The 11,629-nt window shown below is 43.0% G+C and overlaps 1 long non-coding RNA gene across 1 annotated transcript in view; it reads left to right on the top strand.

Annotated features, from left to right (window-relative positions):
• The window catches only part of LOC126497345 (uncharacterized), a 10,004-nt gene extending 7,868 nt beyond the window's left edge, over positions 1 to 2,136 (top strand). Inside the window, exon 3 of the long non-coding RNA XR_007590592.1 lies at positions 1,673 to 2,136. This is a non-coding gene — a long non-coding RNA (uncharacterized lncRNA). The remainder of the gene's footprint in view (positions 1 to 1,672) is intronic.
• The last annotated feature ends 9,493 nt before the right edge of the window (positions 2,137 to 11,629 follow it).

An 11,629-nucleotide genomic window follows, 5' to 3' on the forward strand; every position in this document is an offset into this window, starting at 1 on the left:
GGGAGATGGTGGCAGAGATGTAGTGTGTGGCAGTGTCCTGTGTGTGGGCCAGGTAAAGGAAAGCTTACTGAACTAGAGATGCGGATGCTACTGTACAAGTTAGGGTTCCTAATACTGTTGACAAATCCCCATCTTAAGACTCACTGTCAGACTCTTGACAGAAGCACATAATGATATATTACTGATATAAAAGCAATATATATGTTATATATACATATATACAGGAAATAAAAGCAAGACAGTGGGGTAGCCAATATATATGTTATATATAACATAATAGGTATGAAATAATATCTCATTTTGGGCTTAATATGCTGATCTCTGATGACTAATGAGATTTAGTCCCTTTTATATATACTAGTTTCCATTCATTTGAGTCTTTTACCCTTAATTTAACTTTATGGTTATTATTTATATGAGGCTTTTTATGTTGAGCTTTAACCCATTGCCAGATATTTTTTGAACACACCTTCCTGCCTGTTCATTCTATTGGTTTTTATTTTGCTTTTAGAGACCTTTTTGTCTTGATATAACTCCACTTGTCTAGTTTTAAGTGTTGATGTTTGTGTACCAAGTCAAAAAAGAATGTCAATATCAGTGTCAAGAAGCTTTCCCTTGCCAGGCCTGGTAGCTTCTAACTATTATCCCAGCACTTCGTGGGTGTTCTGCAATTTGAGGCCAGTCTGATCTATCTCAAACAAGCAAACAAACAAAACAGCTTTCTCCCTGTGCTTCTTAGGGTGGTTTTATATTTTAAAATTTTACCTTTGAATTTTACCTGCATGTCAGGTAAATAGAAATTTACCCTTTCATACCTTTATGTTTGGTATGAGAATCTAAGTATTGTGTATTTTTGGCATGCTTATCTATCAAGAAACAGAAAACAACATACAAAATTGACAACACTAAGTTTTCAAACCATTGATTATGTTAAAGATAAATGAATTAGATTCTCCAATAAAAAGGCGAATAACGAAGCCAGGCATGGTGGAGCACACCTTTTATCTCAACACGTAAGAAGCAGAGGTAGGTGGACAAGATAGATCTCTCAGAGTTCAAGGCCAGCCTCATCTTCATTGAGAATTCCAAGTTAGCCAGGGGTTACATAGTGAGAGTTGATCTCATTTTTTAAAAAGGCAAAGAGTGTTCAAACAGATTAAATGAAACAAAATGTAAGTTCTGGCTGTGTGCCGTCAATGGCACCAGCTGCTCATTTAGCTTTAAGGGCTCTTGCGAAGTCCACGTGTAGAAAAGGGCGTGTCATGCGGTGGTGTCGGCACTTACATCAGACAGAATAGAGTTTAAGGCCAATACTGTCAAAGGGACAAGGGAGATCATTAATGAATGAGGAAGACATAGTGATTACACACAAGATCTGCCTGACACGACACCCAAAAATGTAGAGCAAGTGACAGCTACAGGAAATAAAAGCAAGACAGTGGGGTAGCCAATCCCTTCTCCAAGGTGCACTTCTCACCCAGACAAAATCAGTCAGGAGATCCTGGCCTCCAGCTGTGCTTTAGATGGAAGGGTTCTAACAGATAGGGCATGTCCTTTCCCTGGGAGGAGAATACACTTTGTTCTAAAGGCTACATGGAGTAAGACAGATCACAGGAAAACATAACCTTAAGAAATTAAGAAACACTTAAAGTATACCTGCTATCTCTTCCAGGCACAGTGGCACGAAGCTGGAAGTCAGTAAGAAGAATGAAAACTTCATAAATCAGTGTTGACTCAGGAGTGTGAGGACAAATCCCAAAGCCTGGGCTGGATCGCCACATCTATATTTCCTGCCCTATGAGAACCTCAAACTCATAACATTCTCACCACGTCATTATTGTTTTAACCTTACAAGTTGCAAAATAGAATCGAGTAAAATTTATAACCATGGGAAACTGTGAACTGGAAAAACACATTTTGTGAGTTTAAATAAAAATGTATTCCCATTGCCAGACCATAAATTTCAAGTAACAGCCATCAAAGAAACATGCTAATTAGCAAAGACAGGAGAGAACAACCAATTGGAATGCAGCATGCTAATGTAGACAAGAGAGAGCAATCAATCAGGAATGTCTGCTTACTGTTAGAAGCAAACGATTTTAACTCTGCTGGTAAGATGCGCCAACCATCAAAGATGAGACAGTGTTCAGAATCTAATTAAAAGATATAAAGTCATTTAAATTTCACATTATCTATTAAAAAATAAAATTATATATTGTTTGTTGCATGGGGGCTGCTTGTTTTTCCTGGCCGCCCTGAACTGAAATATTCACACAGAAAACTGTACTAATTAAAATCACTGCCTGACCCATTAGCTCTGGCTTCTTATTTGCTAACTTTTACATCTTAATTTAACCCATCTCCATTAATCTGTGCATCACCACGAGGTCGTGGCCTACCAGCAAAATTTCAGCATGTCTGTCTCTGGTGGAGGCTCCATGGCTTCTCCCTGACTCTGCCTCCTTTCTCCCGGCATTCTGTTTAATTTTCCCTGACTAGCTCTGTTCCCCTATAGCTCTGCTATAAGCCCAAAGCAGTTCCTTTATTAACCAATCATATTGACAGCATAGAGAGGGGACTCCCACATCAATTGTATGAACCCATCTTTCTGATCTATGTTAGCCAAGTGACTCAGTACCTTTTTTAGTGAGGCAGATCACATCCTGCTGCTTCGGCGATCTGGGCAGGAGTGGGAGGAATCAACTTCCTCCTTCCTAAAATTCTCCTGTTCTCATTACATCATTTCTATTTCCTGTCTGGTTTTCCCTCTTATATTTCCTACCTGGCCAATCAGTGTTTATTTATAACATGATTGACAGACTACAGATAATTCTCCCGCACCACTGATATCCAAAGGGGCTGTACCAGTTTGCACTCCCACCAGCAATGGAGGAATCTTCCCTTTACCCCACATCCTCTCCAGCATAAGTTGGCATCAGTGTTAATGATCTTGAAGACCTGATAATCTTAATGTAGAATTTGATCCACAGATTTCAGATACATTACAGGCACATGCTGCTTAATTTATACATATTTGTGAAAATTTAAATCTTTATATCATTGACTCTCATCATGTGTTCAGAAAGTTTTTCTGCAGACTTCATCTCAAGTGCTGTGATGCTGTCGGTTTTTCTTTATGAAACATGATGTATGTTAGGAAAACAAAATCAACGAAGGAGATCTGTCACATGGTTTCCTATGATGGAGGAGGTTGAGAAGTTCCAGTATTGTCCCTTCACAAGCTAGAGGCCTGTGTGGTTTCACAGCCATGTCCAGGGCCTAAGGATGTCAGAACCAGGAGCCAATAGTGTAAACCTCAGTTCAGGTCTCAGAGAGCATGGCTCCTGGCTACCTTCATGCCTCAGACTGGAGCACAGTTCTGAAAGGAGGAAGCGATATCCCAGCTGACAGATAGGTTCTCACTTCTTCTGTTCTTCCATTTTCAGACCTCCAGTGGGTGGGTGATACTACATTTATCTCAGTCACCTCCCGTCAGTCTGTTGACTCCGTTTCTGACACCTTTCAGACACATGGCTGCGGAGACACTGGCCGTAACAGTATCACCCTGTCAAAGGAACTCATAAAGTGAACCGCCAAAGGTCTACCCATTGTCAGCTGGGCACCGCACACCTTCCTAGCTTATGCTTGATCTGCAAACAAGGATAACAATGAAGCCACAGTTCTGGCTTGGCACTGAAACCACGCCGAATGCAAATAAACGCAGAGCACACATCCTTGAGTAGTTTGCCCTTCCCCCAACATCTTGTCACTTAAATGGGGTGAGGAATAGTTAACTAGGTGTATAAAGTCAAAGCATTTTATTTTACAAGGACAGGACACGCACACGATTCCGGCTGCTCACACGGCACAGCTAGTGTTTCTTGCTGCCTTCCTCTGTGGCTCCATCTATGGCCCCTTTGTCCTCACCAAGCAGCTCGGCCTGGCTGGTGGCTTATTGACGCCTGCAGTGTTCATCCAAAGGGACATCCTGTGGTTGTTTCCCCCTGTCCTTAACCTCAAGGCACTGAAATGCTCCCAGACATTGTTTGTATTCCAGATAGACTTAGATTCTGTTGTGGAGTAGTTGTTCAGATTCCCTTTGGGAGTCACGACCAGCCACATTAGCTGACATCGTAGTGTCCATCTTTGCCTCTTTCTCCAGAGGCCTGAGGAGTGCAACGTGGCAAGGTGACAACCAGTGGAGTCATTGCTGTGTTTCTGACTGAAAGATTTTTTTCCTCTGTTACTCTGACCTCTATGTTAGCTAAGCATACAGTCATGGGAACAAGAAGAAAAAATACATATGCGTGTCAAAGGCGGAAGAGTGAAAGGCACCACTTCCATTTCCACTTCCTGGTTACCGGGTGAATCTTGATGTCATGTAGTCTGTCATGTATTGCTACCAATTCAAATTGAGACCTTTTGGAGACCTGGACCCAGCCAGACAAGATACTGTACCTAGCTGGTCCTGTAACTCTCTCCAAAAGGCCGCCGTGTTGCTACACCACACTACCTGCGTTTGGATTTCTGGGAACATGGGCCCATTGCTACTCTTCTCTTCTTTTGCTATGAAGTGGGTTTGTTGATCAAGGCTTTGTGAGATGTCATGGTAGTGTGTAGACCTTTTGCAGGTCTTCTGTGGGCATCCATCCAGAATAAGCAGCCCAATGTCTGTGAGCACGGAAGGGAGATTTACTCACTGGTGGACTGCGGCCAAGATAGTTCCAGCCACTCTGCAATTCACTTTATATGCTGAAACCACAAGGTGGGGCAAGCAAGCGAGATTTTACAGACATCTACGTGGCAGTCAGTAGGTTGTTAAGGGCAACGGCCCGTTATTCCAGCCATTTCTTCAGGTCATTGTGTTCTAGCGAGCAACTGAAGTCATGCTTGGCCAGTGGGCGGTACGAGCTGTGCTTTAAATGAATCACTAAATAAATCATCATTTAATAATTAGTCTTTTCTATCTTATTCTACTTCAGGAAGAGTACTGTGTCCGAGTTCAGTGTTGGAATAGGTGATGGCTGGGGCTCGTTTGGCAATGGAGAATAAAACGACCATGTTGCTGAGGCAAGAATGACCTCGTCCCGGTCACCTCAGCCTTTCTTTTATGAGTTTCCAGGGCAACGGCCAGACTGGCAGAGAGAAGAGGCTGCTGGTGTCTGGAGAACGAGTTGATTTATGCATTTGGTTGCTAAAACACTTCTCTACTAAGAAGTTATCCTTTGGTGAGCACTAGCGTGGGACACAAACGCTTTCACTTTTAACCCGCTCATTCTGGGTGGTCAAACTGCATATCTTGTCTCCAAATTACTTAATTAAGTGATTAATGCCCTCCTCTTCCTGCGTCCCCTTCTCTTTAAGACAAGCTCTCATTTGTCAACTCTGGCTTCCCACTGACTTGGAAGCTGATGACCCTCTTACCTCCACCCGCTGAGATCTGGAATCACCACTCCACCACCAGTTGCATTCCCCTTAAGTTTACATTCACACAGCAGAACCACTGCATAGTCCATGAATTGCTATGTAATCTCCCGTGTTCTATAGCTGTCCATTTTTAGACCGTGCCTGTGCATCGTGAACCTCCTGCAAGCCAGGAGCAAGTCGTCTCACGCTCAATCAGCTGCTCATGGGGAATTCTCCGAGGCAACTTTAGTACTGGTTGAGAGAGATGCAGGTCACAGGAGGGGGACCCTGGGTATTTCAACCACTTGGTCCTATTGTAGTGTAAAGCAACAACTGGAGCAGGAAACCAACCAATCACTGAGCACCCTGACTCTGAACCCAGAGCCAGTGAGAGAAACACACCCTGGATCTAGACCTGGGCCAGGGAAAGAGACATCTTTATCCCTGAACCCAGGACTAAAGACATGAGCCCTGACTCTGAAACTAGTATCAAAGAAACACTCTTTGTCCTTAGAATTAGAGCCAGTGAAAGAAATATGCCCTTGTCCTAAGAGTAGAGCCAAAAACCTGAAAAGGACCAGTGAAAGAAACACAGTTTGTCCATGAAGTCAGAGCCATCTCTGCCCCTGCCCAACTGCCCAACTGAACCAACCAATGCCTGGGCAGGAAACCAACCAATCATTGAGCACCCTGACTCTGAACCCAGAGCCAGTGAAAGAAACACACCCTGTATTTGAAACCTGAGCCGGGGAAAGACACATCTTTATCCCTGAACTCAGTACTAAAAACATGTGCCCTGACTCTGAAACTAGTGTTAGAGAAACACACTTTGTCCCTAGAGTCAGAGCCAGTGAAAGAAATATGCCCTGCTCCTAAGATTAGAGTCAAAAAGCTAAAAGGACCAGTGAAAGAAACACACTTTGACATGAAGGCAGATACATCTCTGCCCCTGACCAATTAAACTGGCCAATCCCAGAGCAAGGAAAAACTAACCAATCCCCCTTCTCCCTGGGAAAACTCCTACATAAGCCTTTCTGCTGCCACTCTACCCCTTCAGTTAAAGGCTACTGTTAAGCCCTTCCTAGCAAAGGCAGCCACTGTCCTGGACTCCTCCTTCCCAAGTAAATTTCTTTCTCAAAAGAGTCTTGGGCAAAGACCTTCATTCACCAGTACAGACTAAAGAACCTGACTGGAATGTCCCTTAGGGGAATGAGCTGAAAAACTTTGCTGGGACACTTTCTAGGGGGCCTCAGCAAGGCAGAGCAGAACAGAAGAACCTTGCTAGGATGCTCCCGAAGCTGAGTGTTTGCAAAAAAGAAACATCTTGGGTCAGAGAAGCAAAGCAGATAGCTCTGCTAGGATGTTCCCTTAAGGGAACAGAGCAGAACTCAGCTGTAGTGGCTCTCCAAAAGAAGAGCAGGATTCTTATATCCTGCGGGGAGACCATCCTCTGCTGAACCCCAGCTTCTGGTAGCCTGGCTTCCCGATAGTCAGGACACCTGTCCTCCAGGGCTGAGATGTCCTATTGTGGTTCTAGCCTCCAGAGCTGTCCTATTGCAGCTCCGAGTCTATCCTGGCTTCCCGATAAGTCAGGATATTTCTGCGACATTACACTGTAACACATTCCCCTACACCTATAAGTTACATGTCTTCTTGGGCCTAATCATATATATTATATATATGATACAATATGCATTATTTCATTATATATGTTCTATCATGCATTATTTATGCATATACATTATTATATATGCCCATACACATATATGCACAGTATACGCTATACATTATTTCCATTAGATGATAGAGCATGGCCATACATACTCAGTCTTCTGGGCTCATGTATTAGACAACAGTCATTTCATTAGTGTTCAATTCACACGGTAACTTGGTGGCCCCTGGTCAAGCACTTACATCTACAAAGGCTCAGTAACAGAGGAAGAGAGGGTTTTCTTTTGCCTCAAAAGAGGAGTATTTTCTATGGATGATGTTGGGCTCTTGTTCTAAAAGTCTTATGTTGTGACTTCACCTTCAGGAACCTCTGAAGGTCCTGGACCACAATAGCTACCACTACTTTAAAGACTACTTGCTGCTTGTGTTTTGACTCGTGACTCCAGCTGTCACAGTAGCTTACATGGGACGTAGGCTTGGTTTCTCTTGTTCTGGGTCCCACTCAAGGGTAACTGCTTTTCCCACCACTCAGTAACACACCACATTGAAGACTATACTTACTCCCAAATTCAAAGAGGTGTCTGCAGCTGTGCTCTTGCTTGGGGTGGGGGTTGGGGGCCGGGTGAAATGAGTGACACCTGGAAATATCCTCCACCCTTGGTGCCTTACAACCTTACAAACTTCACATATGGCGTGTATGTAGTGTGTGTGTGTGTGCGTGTGTGTGTACATGTGTATGTGTCTATGGCACGAATGTCAGAGGACACTGTGCTTGAGGTGGCTTGCTCCTTCTCCTATGTGGGCCCTGTGTGACCATTTCAAGTCATCAATCTTGATGGCAAGTACCATTACTACTGAGCCACTCCCCTGACTCTCTGGGATTTCAGATTTCTGGTATGCTGATAGGGGAATGTCTGCCCAGCAAATCTAGAGTAGTTATTTTCTCTTGCTCATCAGGTTAAATGAGCAAAATAGCATCCACATACTAGCCTGGAGGGATATCTTCTAAAAGGAAAAGTGATGTGGGAGTGGTTTCTTATTAATAAAGAAACTGCCTTGGCCAATTTTATTGGATAGAAAATTAGGTAGGCGGAGTAGACAGAGGAGAATGCTGGGAAAAAGAAGCTGAGTGAGTGAGTCGCCATGATGCTCCCACTCCAGACAGATGCAGGTTAAGATCCTCTCTGGTAAGCCAGCTCATGGGCTACACAGAATATTAGAAATGGGTTAGAACAATATGTAAGAGCTAGCCAATAAGAAACTGGACCTAGCCGGGCCAGGCAGTGTTTGAAAGAATACAGTTTCCATGTAATTATTTCTGGGTATAAACTAGCCATGCGGGCGGCCGGGTGCCGGGGACGCAGCCCTGCCGCTCCTATTTCAACAGATGGCGCCCAACGTGGGGCTAAATCCACTTAAAAACCTGAGAAGGCTTAAAAATAAGGGAAACAGAGTTTAACACAGATTTTTGCTGTTTTGTTGGTGACATGCTGTAGAGAGATTCCTGATTCAGCAACAGCAGCAGAGAAAAAAAGCTGCGTCATTTTAAAGCGCGGCTTCCTGGTGCTATGCTGCCAGCGTGAACTCTGGCTTTAAAGCATTTCAAGGCTTTTATGGGACTGGATGTTTCTGTTCCCACTTGGGATCGGAGGAGATTGCTCTGAGACCTGCCGATGGCTCAGCGTTCCCTGCCTACACCTGGGCAGATGGCGGAATCAGGCTTAGGCAGGCGGAAGAGCATGGCGGATTCCTGCTGCCATACAGAGACGCGTTTTCAGACTGCGCAGTGCTCTGCGTGTCAGATTTGGCTGTAACTTGGATAAAAAGAGTTTCTGTGCTGCACACTCAGTCTCAAAATTAAATTGCTGATTGCGGCTCCAATGTAAACTGCTGTTTGCCTGTAACTGTGCTCAGCTCAAAAGCACCAAATGACTCTGAGGCAGGAGCGGCTGCTCCTTGCTGAACTGTGCTGATCTCAGGCAGGAACTACCGTAATTACCTTAAAACCGTGCAGTTAAGGTTTAGACTGGGCAGGACACAGGCAGTACCGTATTACCTATACATGGTGCAACTTAAGTTTTTAAGAAATGCTTAACATTTTAAGAAATGCTCCTGGATAATAAAAAAAAAAATACAGATTCACAGTAAAACAGATTCAGACACCGTTGGATGAATGTACGTAGGCTTGGGGAAAAAAAGAGAATATAAAGAATAAAGTTAATGTCTTAAAAAGAAAAAGGGTAAAGTCTTTAAAGAGACAGAGTACAGAAGTACAGATAGTTATAGATTAAGAGAAATAAAGAAAAATAAGCCACGTAAAAATGAAAAATTCACAGAGAGTCTGGATTATGTACATTGTGTTTTCTTTAAAATTTTTGACTGTGAAGGAGCTAAGTACAAAGAGACATTTTATTATATGGGCTGCTAAGCTGAACCTGCACATATGTTCTAAAGGTATCTTGACTTCAAAATTTGGATCTAAGGATATGATGCTTTGGAGAGGGTCTTCTTTTGTTTCCACAGAGGATGTGACCCTATGGATTGCATCTATCCCGGTATGGTATGATAGACCACGCCCTCCTGAAAGGTTGCTGTGAACACCCTCAAAAAATTACTTCACTCAACTGCCAACCGAGATGAACCTGACACACAGGTTACACCCTAAATGATCTGATTAACAGTGCCCCCATTCAGCAGGAAGCAGTTTGGAGAGAAAAAACTACGCCCATGTTCCCAAATATTGTTTATAAATGTTCTTTTACATTTAAAGGGGGATATGATATAGATATGAATAATTTGCATTGGTATGGATTTTAAGGTCAATTTTGTTATATGTATATGTATTTTTGAACTTGATTAAGGTATTGTGATTATGTAGTTCACTTAAAATGTAATGTATAATTAGGAAATATAGGTTGTTAATGGATAATCATTGCTAATAGTTAAGCTTGTAGTCATGTTAGTTAGATTTTCTAGATATATAGAGATATATTTCAATTAGATAGGCATTCTTCATATCTTTCAAAGACTGCAGAATATGGCATTTAAAATATTTTAATAACTTAGGACTTTTCATGACAAGGAGACACGTCTGCTCCTGGCAGCACCAGCTACTTCAAGAGGAAGATGGGCATCGAAGAGGATCCTTATGGAGTTGGATAGTCATTTGGGCAAGAAACTGCTCTTGCCTGGACTGTTGCATAAACTGGACACAGAGAACCCTCAGAGAGAGGACTGCTGAACTTGCCTAAAGGTGAGATGGTCTTTCGGGGTTCCTGATTCATGAAAGAGTCTACAAGACATTCTACAGAACACAGCAGAAAGTGACTGAACTGTCTTTAAAATTTCCTGCTTCATGGAAATGTATCTGGATACCATGGGCCTGTAGGCCGAAGATGGATGCCCCAACGGTACAGAGGAACTTTGGGTGACTGTCCAGGCAGCGAGATGTCTCTGTCATTTCTAGAGTTTTCTTATTTCTTGTTTACTTAGATAATATTATATCCTTCTGGAGTCTTTGATGGAGTTGAAGAATAAATAGTTATAGTTTTCCTTAGTTATGATAAGAGATAAAATAGATATAAATATTGTAACTGTAATTCTTACTTGATAACTGTTTTGTTATATGTAATTTTACTATGCTAAAGTTAAAGCCTTTCTTTTTTGTTTAAACGGAAAAAGGGGAAATGATGTGGGAATGATTTCTTACTAATAAAGAAACTGCCTTGGCCCATTTTATTGGATAGAAAATTAGGTAGGCGGAGTATACAGAAGAGAATTCTGGGAGAAAGAAGGTTAGAGGAGGAGTCGCCATGATGCTCCCACTCCAGACAGATGCAGGTTAAGATCCTCTCTGGTAAGCCAGCTCATGGGCTACACAGAATATTAGAAATGGGTTAGAACAATATGTAAGAGCTAGCCAATAAGAAACTGGACCTAGCCGGGCCAGGCAGTGTTTGAAAGAATACAGTTTCCGTGTAATTATTTCTGGGTATAAACTAGCCATGCGGGCGGCCGGGTGCCGGGGACGCAGCCCTGCCGCCCCTATTTCAACAGAAAAGGTGATCATGGTCCTTGCCTGCTAAATTAGCATGTGAAGCTGAAGGCCAGCATGGGTCTGACACAGGACGGTGAAGGTGTACTGTTGGCCTTGCCAGATGGAAAGCAAATCTTTCCTTGTGGGTCTTCAGGAGAAATATAAGGGAAAAAAGAGCTAAACATTTACTAGACCCACCCACAACTACATATGAGTTACCAAGGTATGTGTTAATTTGTTTGCCCAACAATTAAAACAAAAACACATCTGGTACAACTGCCACAAATGGAGGTGCAGCCTGCCGAAGCTCATGGCACTCTGGAATCTTTCTCCATGACCCATTTGTTTTCCACACAGGCAAAGCAGGACTGGACAAGGTTGTGGTAGGAACTCCTCACCCCCTTTGCATCTGTCATATTTGCAGTGTTGCGCTAACCTTGGCGATCTTCCAGGAATGCAGCATTGATTTAGATTACGATTGCTCTGACGGCCTCATTTAGCTAGTCCCACTGTCAC

This window comes from Alexandromys fortis, unplaced genomic scaffold, assembly GCF_014885135.2.
Source record: "Alexandromys fortis isolate MF-2015 unplaced genomic scaffold, M_Fortis_MF-2015_v1.1 scaffold_21, whole genome shotgun sequence".
NCBI classification, from domain to species: Eukaryota; Metazoa; Chordata; class Mammalia; order Rodentia; family Cricetidae; genus Alexandromys; species Alexandromys fortis.